Here is a 16052-nt window from a genome sequence, read left to right as displayed (position 1 = left end):
ATCAGCAGCTCTGCACACGTCCTTCGAGTAGAACATCTACGCTGGGAAAGCAGAAGTTGTACTGAAGACATTACATTTTTTTCTCTGAACTCTATACTTCCACTGATGCGGGCCAAAGGTATAAATAATACAATTCTTAAATCTTCATTGTAAATACTTCTGTACTTGTTCAGTTGCAGATTCTGAAACCAAATGGTGGGTCTTTTATTGGACGATTAAATGTCACTTCGGCTGGTTGAGACCCCGTGGGTTCCAATTCTTTCACCTTAGATCGTTCTTTATTTTGCCTAAATTTCTGTAAATTTCAAAGTTGGTTAGCATGTCATTTCCTCGTTCAGGTCACTCATCAATAAACAGAAGACGCCCCCGGATGAAGGACTGTTCGTTAAATTTTAGAGGCCTCCTCTAAGCTTATTTAGTCGGTGAAAACATTGTGAGAATTTTCCATGTGCAAGACATGAAATGTGTGATGAAACTACACCTGACTTTTTGTCCTTTAGGGAGCGTTCAGTCTACGATTTCACCGATTAATTCAAAGCAACATTCTTTAAATACTGTAGCTCAGTTAGTGATGAGATCACTCGAATGCACTAAAACATGGCTCACGCGTCTCATCTTTTCCAAGCTGCTGTAAAGGCAGCAGTCATTGCTAACGTGTGTAAGTCCTGAGGCAGAGATGCTGGCTGGCCGTCCATAAAGGTACCATCCTTTCTGTGGGGTGGCTGCCCACCCCAGGACACTTCCCAGCCCCTGTTTGCATCTAGGTGGGGCTGTGAGACTGGGACTCATTCATGGAATTAGCCGAGTGAATGACTGTCAGCTCCTGGTCAAAATGGTCGCAAAGAAGTGAGTCCCTCCCACCTGCCTTTACCCCTTTACGTGAGCCACCTGCACACGGTCCAAGACAAGACGGAGTCTCGGGGTCCAGTGGGGTCACAAGTTTCTGAATCATCTTGTGAAGTCTGTGTGTGGAATCCCCACATTGAACTGTTATGTGACCTGCGCTTTTGAGCCGATACAACCTGGGGGAGGCCTTAGCTTCCTCTGGCACTTAGCACGTTCCAGGGAGCGTTCTAGGCACATTCATAGGTGTTGATTTGTTTAATTCTAAAACCAAACGAAACCATGAGGTAGGTACATTTCTCACCTCTGTTTTGTAGTGGAGGAAACTGAAGCCCAAGGAGGCCAACGCTGTGGCAGAGTGCCCCAACCAGCGTGGGCTCGAGCTTGAGCCCAGAGAGCTTGGTCCAGGGTCCACCCTTGGGAGCTACACTGTACTTCTCTCAGGAAAACACTGTTAGGATCTCCAAGGAAACATCTCTGTCTTTATCTATCTCATCGTTTCCTTGCCCCATGAGACCAGGAGGCCCATTAATGTCAATATAAATGGAGACACATTTGTTCTGATTTTGTTGTATGACACTAGTGACAGTGGAAATTTATACAAAATTTGTTTCTCTTTGTAATGCATTTGCTGTCTAAAAGCATCCTGTCAGGCAGATGCTAACATTAGTGATCAGGTGACTTTCTCGGGGTACTGGTAATGTAGAGAGAGACGGGGACCCCAGATGAAAGGCTCCTCCCTCTGTTCTGCTCTCCGCAGCCCACAAGGCCTAACTGCTCCAGTGAACTCAGGAGGGTCCAAGCTCTGTCCTGCTAAATGCCTGTCAGCAATCCTTCTAGAACCACATTCTTGACCCAGAAACCGCCTTTTATTGGGAAACAGAATATTGCCGGTCTCCGTACTCTCATTATCCATGGGAGTTCCAAGCTCATCATAATGGTTCAACAAACACATCTGCAAGTTCTGCAAGTGCACCCTTGGCTGGCCTGAGGCCAGACTCAAAGTGAGGGGCAGGGCTCTGGACCAAGGTTCAGGCCAAGCGAGCAGTCTCTCAAGTGTGACCTCTGCCCCGAGCCCCTACCATGCAGAGCACGTGGTTTCAGGCTTTGCTTCTGCTCTAAGAACTCCCCATTGTTTCCTCATTTATTCTCCCAACGTTGATCGAGTATCTAAGGTGGTCAGGCGTCATCCTAGCTGTTAAAGGAAGCGATCAGTGTCTGTGTGGCTTAGTTCCTGGTGGGGAGAGAGAAAAGCAGCACAAGGGGGCGGAGTCCAGGCCGGCGGTGGTGGGGTGGGGGTTGAGCAGCAGGTGGAGGGTGGGTGTTGGCCTCCTCCGTGGGTGGAAGGTGTGGGGTCATGGGTCCCATTCACACGTCAAGCTGGCTTCACCTCATCGTCAGGCCTCCCCCTCTCACACAGGACGTGAGCTATCAGGTTTTCAGGCTGTTTCTTCATTTTGGTCCCAAGCCCTCTCTGCACCTTGTACATCTGCACCCATCACAGCCATCCACCTGCACAAATCCTTCCAAAATTCACCGCCAATATTAGTGCGCTGAAAAAACTTTCCTATTTCACTTGCAGTCATTAGGGATTGCACTCACTTTGCTAGGTTCTTTCTGATGTGCGAGCAATATTCGAATAGGTTACTTGGGGTTCTTACTGCTTCATGAGCTGGTGCTGTTATTTATTTGTGTTGTGTGGCACAGTAGCGAAGCTGGTCAGAAGGAACTAGCATAACGTTATACATTTAGCCGTATTTGGCGAATGAATGTTGATTGAACGTGTGCTGAACGCCTATAATTGTGCTAAGGCTCCGCAAATATAGACATAAGAGAATTAATCACACCTGCTCACCTCATATCAGGAAGAGAGGGGCAGGGACCTGGGCTCTGAGTTAATTCCTTGCCTTTGCAGTTGCGTACCCCCTATAACTGTACCTCTCACACCCTTTCTTAGCCGTGTTATAGGGCTCTGGCCTCTCCTCTTTCCACTTCTGAAATATATTTTCTATAGGTACAGGGTGGATTTTTTCTAAGATGCTAATTTGAACAAGTAACTCATTTTCCTAAAAACTGATTTCCTCTTCCTACAACGTAAAGTCTATTCAAGTCCCATTTAATTTAAAACTCCTTTTAATCAGGAGTTGTTCCAGTCCAACTAAACCTTCTTATTAGCCCCCAAATATTCTGTTGATTTCTTGCCCTTCACTCTGCTCAGCCCGTTTCTTCCGCTGGGATGACTCTTCTGACACTTGTGTGCCCGTCTCCACTTCTGTGGTCTCATCACGCTCGTTCCTCTCCTGATTCTTGGTTTCACTGGAGGCTGCGCTTCCCCAGCAGCACAGAGGACTGCCCCCCGCACCGGTCATCACCACACGGGCGGCTCTCGGGCTCCTGAGCTCTCACCTGAGTGGACGCACAGCACTTTCCTCAGTCCTCCCCCTTCACTCAGACGGGAACGGGGACTCGTCCTTCACCTGGTCTCCTCTCAGCAGGTCTGCGCTGCAGCCATCGGCTCCCCTCTGACCCCCGAAGTGCACCCAGGGACGCCCTCCCTCGACCCCTCAATGTCAGCCCCGGGTGCCCAGCTCTCACAACGTCTCCCAATTCCAACAGCACCTTCCTGGACTCCACACTTTGGGGTTTGTGCCTATAAAACACCCTCTGCTCAGCCACCAGATGCTTTGCTCGGAACATGAATAAGGCCTCAGCAAACCATTGCTGAAAACTGTTTGACAGGCCCCCTTCACCTGAGACCAGCCTCAGCTTTCAGCTCGGCCCACGTGAACCTTCCCAAGGGCTGCCCTGTCTATTCCATGCCCTGAACTTTATGTTCCCTGGACGTTTCCAGCTCCTGTGCCCATGACCGTGCCGCGCTGTCTGCACAGAACGCCTTGTGTCCTTCCTCTGTTTCCTGAACACCTGGCACCTCCTACTCAGATGTGGGGCTTAGCTCCAGAGGACTCACTTTGTAACCTGCTACCAAGCTGTGCCGGACCCAGCCTCCGCGTGTGCCCATCACATCGTATAAACCTCTTGGTACTTATTTTATTCTATTATAACTATCTGCTTATGTGTTTATCTTCCCAACTAGACTGAATCACTTCATATCCCAGGGATAGCAGCATTTAATGTTTCCCATTTGTACCATAGATAATTTAAAGTAAACATTTGCTGACTGGGAGAGAGTCAAATGGAAATAATGTCTATCTCACAGAAGTTTTAGGAAGATAAAATGAGGTAATGTTTCTAACGTGATTCAAAAACTTAAAAATACATTACAAATGTTAGTAAAGATACAGTTGCTGTGATGTTGACGGTGATGGTGAGGATGACATGAAGTTATGTAATGATGCTCGGTGGGCAGCACCGGGTCTGGGGAGAGAGGCCTCAGCTGGAATTCAACATTATTCATCACAAGATGAGTCAGCCAGGGGCAGTTACAGAGATGAAGCACAGAGAAAACAAATGGATCCTTTCTGCAAAGTGGCAGAAGTAGCCCAAGAGGAGAAACCAGTACAGGGCTAGAGAAGGAAGCTCCAGAGGGGTCAGATGAAACCCAAGACAAGGACATACCCCATCGAGAGAGAGAAGAAAGGGCAGAGGGAAAGTCCACAAAGAGCTGGGGTCAGAAATGGGCTATCTTCCATTTGAATTTTGCAGTGATGACCCCACTGTTTACCTGAGTGACAAGCACATTCTTTCTTTGGACCAAATATGCAGTAACTGAAAATTAACAAAATATTTACTCTAGGAATGTATTGTACTCTTTGAGGGCAGGACCAGCACCTGGCCCACATCCCCTTACCTGGCGAGTATTTGGCATGTGGTAGGTCTTTAATTTGCAGGGTTTATTTTTTTAAATGGGAGAAGTTCTGATGGGCAGTGCAGGGCTACGTTCTCAGTGACTGTCTTAAGGTGAGCTTTCCTGTGCCTGCGTATCACCCAGTGTTGGTGTAATAAGATTTTCTCTGGAACATTAAGTTGGCAAAATTTTGTGTTTCTTGAGTCAAGAAGTTTCTTTGTAAAAATAAATATATCTTAAAGTAATATGTAATGGTAATTGATCCCTGACGGCGGTTGTGTTTTCAATTAACTGGATGAATGAAGCATTTTGCTGTTTATGTGACAGCTGGACGGACCAACGTTCCGGGTTCTTTCTCTCCCTTCCCACCCTCTTCCCTTCTGATCTCATTCTCCTCCCTCCCCTCTCCCACCCCCTTCTCCCTCTTTCTCAGAGCAGGAGAGTTTTTATCTTGGTTATTGGAATTAAAAATGCTGATATTTCACTCCTGGGCCTCAAGAAACCCTAGAGCAATGCTCATGTTTTAGATAAATGAAATGTAGCAAATGCTAAAATTGTAAAATGTGCAGTACATGAGAGCTTCCATGTGGAAAAAGCAGACGGTGAGAACGTACCCATAAAAAAACTGGACAATGACATATTATAACTTCCAGTACAGATACAACTGAAAGTTTAAAAAATGATCATGAGAAAGTGGTCTGAAGCAGATCTCAAAGGAAGTGATGGAAAATGCAGGGACCTTTGTTCTGTTCCAAGTTGGAAGATGGGAGAATAAAGAAATAAATGAAGAAGCACTTCTGATGTGGCCCCAACCCCAAGGACTGACACAGCACCTTTGTCTGTTCACTGCGTCTCAGCCTCTGGTCCCTAGCTGTCTCACTACTTCCACGGAGGACCTTGTGATACCAAATTCAATGGGTACTTTTTGGTCCTTATTTCACCACATATAGTGACTGCGTTAGACCCAGTGGACAAATCTGTCCCGTTTGAAATGACTCTGTCCTTCGCCTTCCTGGCCCCCCTTCTCAGACCTGCCCCTCCCAGTCCGCTGCTTCACCCCAGCCTCACGCCTCCGGTCTCCCCATCTCTTCCCAGGCTGGTCTTCAGACCACTGTCTCTTCGTCCACTCGCTTAGTGACTCACTGACCCCGAGGCTTGACCACTACCTGCTGAGGACCTCAGATCCTGCCTCACCAAACCCACATGCCCAGGTCCCACCTGGCGATCCTGATCCTGGGTACCAAACAGCCATGGTTCACTCAGTATTTCTAAAATCACATTCCTGACCCTGTGTCATCTTGCAGTCTTTCCACCCTAATAGATCTGTCTGAAATTGCCTTCCACCCCATGTGTTCTATGCCCTTTACTGATTTATATTCATTGTCATCACTTGTCACTATTTAACATTCACAGGTTTGACTTCACCAGTTCGCCAGTTCAAGGAGGGCAGGGATTGTTCTCTCTGTTCACTTGGGTATTTCTAGTTCTTAGAACAGTGCCTGGTACAGAATATTTACTAACAGATATTTCTTGAGGTAGTGAATTAGGGGAAAAGCCAGATAAATCCCTGCTGCAGGAGTGAGGGCAGGACTTGAGGAGAGACAGCCTCGGGTCAGACCCAGATAGGGGACAGAGGAGATGTACAGAACGAGAGAGTATCTAAAGGTGAAGCTGAAACTCCCGTATTTGCCAACTACTAGACAATTCCGCGAGTTGACTTTTGATCTTTAATTGAGAGAAGAATGCAGACAAACACCATTTTATGGGGTGGGGCAGTCTTGTTTTAATAAGAGGTGATACCACAAACACAGCCAGCGTTTTCTGGGGTCCCGGATGTGGACTGTTTCAATGAATGTTTGATGGAAGGAGACTTACTTCATGGGTATTATTGGGGCTTTGCCACTTTTTTTGTATTTTATTCATTGGCTGCGTCGGGTCTTCGTTGGCTGCGTCGGGTCTTCGGGTCTTCCACCCTGCATCCTTCCATGTAAGCCGGGTCTTCGTTGGGATATTTTGTGGCGTGCGGGCTCTGGAGCATGTAGCCTTCTCTCTAGCTGTGGCGCGCAGGCTCAGTTGCCCCGTGGCATGTGGGATCTTAGTTCCCCGACCAGGGATCGAACCGGCGTCTTCTACATTGCAAGACGGATTCTTAACCACTGGACCACCAGAGAAGTCCCCTTTGTCACTTTTTGAACTCACTAACTCTGCTTTATAAAGTGTGATATTTTCGTAGAGTAACTGTGTCTTTTCATTAGTGTCTCGTCCTCCTTCTTTGGAGCTTCATCGTGCTTTTCAGTAGAATCTAGCATTTTTTCCTTGCACCTACGCTGGTATCTCGTAAGTAAGCACTTCCAAAACTGAGCTGTCAGTAGTTCGGCTGAAGACACAAAATGAGAAATGATTCGGCAGGAAAGGTCCAGCTCAAAGCCACAACTTTATCCATGAATTACAGGCAGCAGGATTAGATGCTTGGGCCTTGGTTTCCACGAGGTTGGTCCTGTTTCAGTGTCATCCTCTGGGCACATGGCTGTTATGAAAGTGCTTCTATGGCGAACTTGCGGAGAAGCTGTTCACCTTTTTCTTTACAAGAGGCTGCGCGTTCCTTAGAGAGACTTTCTTCTGCTTTGCTTTGGTCTCCTTGAAAATAGAAAAAAAGCAAACACTTGGGCACCGACTGCCCCGTGTCTCTAGGGAGGACCCAGGATGGCTCCCCTAGGAGGGTGAGGTCTGCCATTCCCCAGCTCCATTGGGCTCTCCGGCTGACGAAGCTTTAGACATGCTGGCAGTGTCCGGCGAAGCTCCTCCTTCATGGAAGCCCAGGGCGGCCGCTTCTGGGATGAAGCAATTCCATAGGGAGACCCTGGGGCCCCCAAGGCTGCATCACCCCTCTTGACACCTGTGTGGAGGAGAGATTCCCAGCCCCCCCCCAGATGCCTGTCGTTTGGAACAGCTTCCGCGAGCTGCTGCCCTGTCGGCACCACATCCATGGGGTGGAGGTCTGAACACCTGTTGTGATGGGGGAGGGTGTCTGGCACGGGTCTGTTTCCTCAGCAAGTTCCTGCAGAGACCCAGGCGCTCTGGCACTGACTGGGGAGAGACCAGCAGCAGAGATTCAGGTGACGTCTGTGTGGAGAGGAGCCTTAGCGGGTGCTTCTGTGTCTTCGTTTCTGCTAATTAACTAAACATCACGTTACTTTTACCTACTACATGTTCAAGAGAAGAGGAGGGAAATGGCCTGATGTTTATTGATGGGTACACGTGTGCGAGAGTGGGTAGGTGTGCTGGCATGTGCACGTGCACGTGTGCATGTATGTCTGTGTGTGTCCACACACTCCTTACCAAAGCCCTGTGGTAAGGATTAATGTCATCATCAAGAAAACGAAGGCTCCTAAAGGTTAGGCAACTTGCCAATGTCACAGGGTCAGCATTTAATCTGAGATGAACAATTAACACATCAAGTAAGTGATACGCTGTGACTTGTGACCAAGTGTGGACGGGAGGCCCCCAGGAGGGGAGGCGCACTGACTAGAGCTGGAGAGAGGCCGTAGCAGAGGGGAGATGGAAAGCCCGTCGGACCTGGGGACATTCACACATCCAGGTATGAGCTGCCCTTGGTTAGAGAACTCGTTAACCCTCTCTGCACCTACTCAGCTCACCTGAAGAATGAAAAATCAGTATCTCCTGAGTCCAGTTGCCAATCAGAATTACAGAAGATAATGTGACTGTCACGAGGCTCATACAGGGAACTCAAGGGCACCGCTACTGTTACTTGGGCATTACATAGGAGCAAAGAGTATGCATAAAACAATTAAAAATCAGAGAATTTTCTGTCCTTCCGCATGTTTCTACCCCACGATGTTCACCCACATTGTTCCCTCTGACAGAATTGCCCCACCTGGCTCTTCTACGTCTATGTAAGTCGATTGGTGTTTTGAGGACCAGACCAGGTCCCCAGCGCTCTGGACGCCGACTCCACCCCTGCCCCCCGCCCGCTTGTGCCGTCCCTCTGGGGGCCTCTGCCTGGGGGCCTGTCGTCTGCACTGCTCTTCCTAGGAAGCCTCCCCCACTGCCTCCGTCAGTCCCTCGTGTCCTTCTCCGCCCTCGTGATGTCACCTTGTTGAGATAACCGTGCACGGAATGCTCGGCGCTGACACAGTGACATGCACTCAAAACAGTTGACATTCTGGGGGAATTTAGGTACTGCCACCCTGCATCCTTCCATGTAAGCCTCAGGAAGACTTGCTCGACCCCGCCCCTGCCCCTCAGCCCCTCCGTCCTAAGAGCTATTTGATCACCACCTCTCTATCTCCAGAGATCCGGGGGCACGGGTGGTTTGAAGAACTTGCCCAAAACCACTGCCTAGAAGATGGACCGCTTTCCCACCAGACCTGTGACCTTGGGCCGCACCTGCCTCCTGAGAGCCGGGGCTGAGTTCGGAGGGGCAGGGACGGTCCTGCATTACGATGTCTGTTCCTGCAGCCCAAGCCCGAGACACCTCTGTTTATTAGGCCCTGGTCAGCGAGAGCAGGGACCCCTGTCTCCGGTCCCCACGCCCACTGAATGCACCTGTCATTTTTCACATAATTCCAGGTCCTGGAAGTAAGGAGCTGGTCAGAGCAAGGCTCAAACTCTCACAAAGTTATAATCTGTGGAAATAAGATCTGTAACTCTTCACGGTGTAAGGGATTTTAATTTTATAATTTTAAGTTATAGTTTCCCTAAGAAAGTCACAAACTGATCACTTTTGAAGTCCCATTTCTGACGTAAGGAACTACCAAGTAGTGTTACTGTGTTTTGGAACGAGGCCGACAGGTCAGCCAGGAGTGGCCTCTGGCGTCCACGTGAGACCCTGGGCAGGCAGGGGTCTGCGTCTGCCCTCGAACAAGGCTCAGCCTACCTGCATACCTCTGGTGCCTGGCACTGGGGAGCACAGAGACTCTCTGTGTGTGTATCTGTGTATGTGTGCATATCTATGTGTATCTGTGTGTGTCTCTGGGTGTATATTGTCTGTGTGTGTATCTCTCTGTGTGTGTACATTGTGTGTGGGTCTCTGGGTGTATATTGCATGTGTGTCTATCTCTGTGTGTGTGTACCTTGTGTGTGTGTGTCTCTGGGTGTATATTGCATGTGTGTGTATCTGTGTGTGTGTGTACATTGTGTGTGAGTCTCTGGGTGTATATTGTGTGTGTATGTTATTATGTGTGTCTCTGGGTGTATATTGCGTGTGTGTCTATCTCTGTGTGTGTGTACCTTGTGTGCGTGTGTCTCTGGGTGTATATTGCGTGTGTGTCTATCTCTGTGTGTGTGTCTCTGGGTGTATACCGCGTGTGTGTCTATCTCTGTACMTTGTGTGCGTGTGTCTCTGGGTGTGTGCCTGTGCACACAGTGTGTSCTGACTCACTGTGCTGGCGCAGCACTGAGGCACCGTCCCCCAAGGAAGCGGTTCAAGGCCTGAGGGCACCTCTGTTCCTCCATTACCATGAATCACGGCTCTGGGGACACTCAGTCTGGCTGCTCAGGCACAAACTTCTGACCCTTGGTTACCCAGGTTCCAGTTTGTGAAAACACAGAATTTAATGTTCTCTGTCTTTGCTTTGGACATGTATTCAAAACACCATAAGGAAATCAATGTGTCGGTAGTTAAAATAGTCTACGTAGCCAATTCGTTTTCATATAATTTCCATTGGTCAGGCTTAAGTTTCTCATCTTTCAAAGTATTCAGTTTACTATGCTTTCAACAGAAAATGAGTTGGAAAAAAATGACAAAAGTTAAAACCAGATGTTTGGATGTCTATGATAATGTTCAGCTTGAAAAAGGGAAAACTATGCTAAGAAACAAGCTTTGTTTTATTTTTGTTTTTATTATGTCTCCGGCGGTTAGGCCAGTAGGAGGAGACCTTCCCGGCGGCTGTTCTGCCTATTTTCTTCTTACGACGCTGTTCCCAGCTGCACAAGCCTTTCTGGAGTAGATCTTGCTGCGGAGAGACCGATGACACGCAGAGCAGGAGGGCGGGGCAGCAGGCCCAGGGATCCTAAGTGCGGCGGCTCCTGTGGACACTCGGCCGAAACTCCCGTCCGTGAGCCCAGACGCTGAGGCACGGACCATCCTGAGCACCTTGGTTAAATGCCAATTCTGACAAGAACCGACGACGTCGGGATGGAATCATACCTGATTCTTCCAAAAACCACTTGCACTTTGGGGAGAGTTCAGATAACTTCTCTGAATTCTATGTTTAATTCAATGACAGATCACGGTGTCTGGGATTTTCAGTAAATATTGTCTGATTATGCACATCCTCCCTCAGGATCCTAGCCCGCGGACAGGCTGGGATACAAATGATGCTGTGGCTTCTGGGGCAACTTTGAAGGCGTCCACCTGCATCTGAGGGGCTCCTTGCGTTGCTGGGTGTGGGTGTGTGTGAGATTCCCAGCCCTGGGCTCTGCCGGCCATGGTCCTCCCACAGGAAAGGGAAAGCTGCTTCCTGCAAGCACAGGGATGAGGACATCGTTGCCAGGTTATAAGCGTATGGCCGCCCACATGCTGGGCCCGTGACCTGTCTGGTCTTCTTTAGTCAACAACAGGAGAAAGACACAGCCTTGCTTGCCTGCCCCGTAGCTGCAGCCTCAGGAACCTGCCAGGACCCAGCAGCTCCCACGAGCTCTGGGTTCAAGGTCTGTGAACGAGTACTGTCACCTCGTTGGAGCCTGGCAGATACAGCTTTGGCTGGTGGCGTCTTCTTTGCTCCCTTGTAAAGCAATTAAATTCGGAGTTTGGGATTAATATATACACACTACTATATGTAAACAGATAAACAGCAAGGACCTACTGTATAGCACAGAGAACTATATATACTCAATATTTTGTAATAACCTATAAGGGAAAAGAGTCTGAAAAAAGAGATATGTTTAAGTATAACTGAATCACTTTGCTGTACACCTGAAATTAACACAACATTGTAAATCAACTATACTGCAATTTTTAAAAAGTAATTTAAAAAAAGCAAGTAAAGAGTTCATGAATTAGGGATGGTGGCTCTCCTAAACCTCTGGGGCCAATTACTAACCGAAATAAACTAACAACCAAACAAAAACAAAATGTGAAAGAAATCTGACAGCCTACAAAATTCTTACCAAACGTGGCCCGAACCAGCTTTGACCAGTTCTTACTTAATAGAGCGTGCTTCGTAATTCTCTAGAACTTGTCTCATACGCCGTAGTCTCTTAGTCATGCCTCTTCCTGTATGTGTGCTACAGCTGTTATCCCCCATCGTACACTCACTGCAGGAAACAAGTTGACTGATGGGAATGGAAGACAGAGCTGCCTGGCATTACTGAGCTCAAATCTCTCTCCCCTCCCCCGCTTCTCACCCTCCCCCACCTAACCCTTCCTCCCACTCTTCTTTCCTGCTCATCTGAGTACATTTAATAGGCTTTTCAAGGTATTTTGGTAACTGTGATGAGACACAATGGCAGTACAAGTGTATTACTGAAATGCCAACGCCCTGTGTCTGTGACACTAATAATTTGCCGTTATTAACTCGTCAAGTAGATTAATTTACAGCTTCATTGAATTATTCAACTTGCCACCCTGACTTCTGGGTGTGAGGTGAGAAGACCAAACCGGTGACTCTCAGGGCGTCACTGCCCGGCACCCTCACTTGCCCTTGGGGACCCTCCGTGGCCGCGTGACTCACGCGCCCTTGCCAGCGGCTAGAGCACAACGGTCAGATTTTCTCCTCAGGACTTTCAGCCTCTCCCTCTGCCCACCTCTTCTCCACTCGCGGGCCTCTCATTAGTTTCTCAGAAATACTGTGCTTCTCTTCTGACAAACGCTGTTTTCATCCTTTGTTCCAAAGGAGACTGTCCTGTGCAGAAGACTGCCTTTAGGGGCAAAGATCTAGGTTTATAACTGCTGACTCTGGGAAAGTCTCAGCTTTCCAAGTCAACTTCTTCTATTAAATATTTTCAAAAACTTCTACTCATAGAGTTCTGATACAGATCCAATGTCATAGTGCATAGACTATTACCACAATCAATTTATACTCTTATCATAATTATTCGATTCATGTTTGCAGTGTAAACCCTGACAGCTGTTTTTTCTCTTTTGTTACGCACGTGCCCGACTTCAGCTCTGCTCCCCTCGACGAGTCTGCCAGCCACACACCAGACAGAGCCAGGGCCCCGGCCCCTGCGCCGCAGTGAGGCCCCTGTGCTTCAGAGACCTTGGTTGATTTCAGTAACTGACCATTTGGCCCCTTGTTTTTCCTCTTCCTGTGCTTTAAATTCCCACCTTCATGTTTAAATTCACCAATAAAGAGTGATCCCGGGAAACCCCAGACCCCGGCCTCGACCCCAGTGAAAGCAGGACCCCGGGCCTCGCGCTCTCTGCTGGCAGCCTCCATCTCGCCGTGTGACCCAGGGGCGCTGTGTGATTTCCAGGTCCTGTCAGCAACGAACCTTTATTTTTTCAGTCCCCTCATGGCTACTGCTGAAGGCATCGTACGACCGTAGTAAGAGCCACAAGGGCTGGTCCCGCCACAGCACGGGTTAGAGACAGGCTGAGCCACACAGCAATGCTGACCTAGAATTCTAGTCTCTCCACCGTTTCACCTCTGACCCTCTCGATTCGTTTTCAGTTCAAAATGCCACGTTTTCCGTGAAACGACTTAAAGTATCACCAACTGAAAATTATGTCCTCTTGATCTGAAGTGTCAGGACACTCTGGACCTCACTAAAGAGACGGGACCTCAGTAAAACACAGTGGTTACGCCTCGGTCAGCCTGGTTTCCGGTGATACAGCGAGACACCCGACACCCAGCCACCCACTTACATGAGCAAAGGGCGTGACTACTAAGCGCATGGTCACCAGGTAAAGGCCTCGGTCTGGAGATAAGGAATTTTCTCCCTGCCTTCCCTCACGGCAACGACGTTCTCCTAGTAAATTTGAGAAAAATGATCATCTGATATGGGCTACATAAGACAGTTTTAAACCCAACCGTATTTTATTTATACACTGTGTATTCTTGAATGTAGCTTTATCTCGTGTGGAATCTTCTCAGGAGATTTCAGTAGAACAGGACACTGTCATAACGATGCTGTTTTGCACATCGTTCTAAAGATAGCTGTGTGCTTTCCCACAATTTCTGTATAAGAAAACACATAGAGGTTAAGATTAATGGAACATTGGATTGAGTCATATTCAATAACTAGAAACAACTTCTGAATCTTTGTAATTACTTATTATGTAGGATGAGAAGCACACTGTGTACTTATGAAAATAAATAAATTAGGAAAAATCTATAAATAGACCTCCTCTGTCATGTCATTATGATAAACAGTGTGAATCATGTTCATGGCATCACCCACAGGTACTCTCAGTCCCGGCCTAACTTTCAGTCTCCTCAGAAGGAATGTAAGAGCTTTGAGGTTAACAACATTTCGTATTTCTCCAGAATTAGCTCAATGCCTGACACAGAGCAGGCCCCCCCAAAACAACTGCAACACGAGTGCTGTCTCAACCACTCCGAGCAGTAATTACGTTAGTAGGTCAGGTCACCAGTACGAGTGGAAGAAAGAAAGGTTAGGGAGAAGTTTGGTCGTGTTTTCTTTTAATGGCCGGAAGGTCAAAACGATTTTCTGCAACCATTACCTCACTTTGGCCGGAAAGGTCAACGCCCAGGCCTGTGGCTCATCATCTGTCGCCCCATCACGCACCCACATTTCTGTCTCCGCTCTTCACGTGTTTTACTGAACGTTCGTCTCATTTTTCAGTGTCGATTTTCATAAGCTTAATGTAATACTTTAAAAACTGGCAAAGATAAATCTGCCGTTTAAGTCTGGTTTTGCTCTAAGGATGGCAACTCATCCACATTCCACACGCTGTATTTGCAGGGAAATGGGAACGTTTCCAGCACAGTTAGAGTCAGAATATGGTTTAAAGGTCTTGACTCTCTCAAGAACCCTCCAATTTGGAGTCCCTTTGGAATAGCTGAGATGACCTGTGGCCAGTGTCCAGAGGACAAGACTAACCCTAACAAGTTCAAGGAGTTTCTCAGCAGGAATTCCCCTGGGGCCAGCACAGAACCGCACGGTGTTTCAAAACTGAAGCCTAGAAGCGCGGTCTGTGTTGGAGACCTGGGTGGTGTGCGTAAGGGCAGACAGGCATCCGGGTGTGCTGACAGGTGGTACTGTCCGTAGTCCAAGTTCAAGGTGAGGAGCTCTAAAGCTTTCCTGGGAGACCGAGGCAGCAGGTAAGCATATTTGGACACACGAAGAAAAGGTTGACTACTTAATGTTATCAAATTTATTGTCTTTGTACGTCAAAACAACCTGGTTTTGGAGGGGTGGAGAGACGGTGGGTGAGGAAAGGATGCTTCCAGTTTGGCTGTGTTACTTTCACAGAAAACAGCAACAGGAAATGACGTCCCCTCCAGGTCAACAGTGTGACCATGCAGCTAGGCTTCCTCTACCAGAGCAGCCCTGGGCCCTGGGACCACCTTCCAGTCTCTTCCCAAATAGCATGGAATCTACTCGTCTTCCTTAATATATTTTATAATTTTAATAGTGCTCCATCTGAAGGGGGTACAATTCGTATGTTGTTGGTCATTAAGCACTCAAGAATGAATTGTTAATTTTCCCTACATTACTGAATTAATCTAAGTCCTATAATCCTGTGTTCCATTATTTTATCATTGAGCTATGATCAATTTCTAAGGAAAAATAATCAACCAATCATTTATTTTGTCAATTCGATTTAAATTTTTTGCTAGGTAATTACAGCAAAGAACACCAAGTGACAATCTAGTAATTTGGGGAAGTCTGGACAAGACCTAACAATAGTGTCAAGTAACTTAACATTGGTTCCATTAGTGCAGAAGCAGAGGGAAGGCAGTCGAGAAGCATTGTTTTATTCCCATTGGTTCAGTGCAGGGATGTATGATTTCTCACTTGGAAGAGCTCAAATCTGTCTAGGTGGTCTTTCCATTTCCTGTGAGTTCTGACTCCTATCTATTTTGCATGTATATTATAGATTCGTCTTCCCAAAGAAGAGCTTCAATCATTTGACCCTAGAATCTCACAATTAGGAGGGATGTTATGGATGGCCTTCCTCACCCTGCAGTTGAGCACTTAAATGAAGTGTCTGGATGCTTCCCGTCGAGATTTTCTCAAAATAGGAGCCTTGACCCACCTGTGTGAGGATCACCTGTGATCTTGTCAAAATGCACATCCTATGTCTGTACCCCAGTTCCACTGACCTGGACGCTGGATCAATTGCCTTTAATCAGGAGAGTCCTATTCAGCCTAGAGCTAAGGGAACAGTAGCACACGACAGTCCATTTCATCATGGGAAACTCATTATTAGAAAGATATTGGAAAGTTACTCTCAAAAATTAAAGAACAGCAG

Source organism: Aethalodelphis obliquidens, unplaced genomic scaffold (genome assembly GCF_003676395.1).
Source record: "Aethalodelphis obliquidens isolate GAN/ISIS:26980383/991018 unplaced genomic scaffold, ASM367639v1 scaffold12, whole genome shotgun sequence".
NCBI lineage: Eukaryota > Metazoa > Chordata > Mammalia > Artiodactyla > Delphinidae > Aethalodelphis > Aethalodelphis obliquidens.
Note: the sequence above shows the minus strand (reverse complement) of the source record.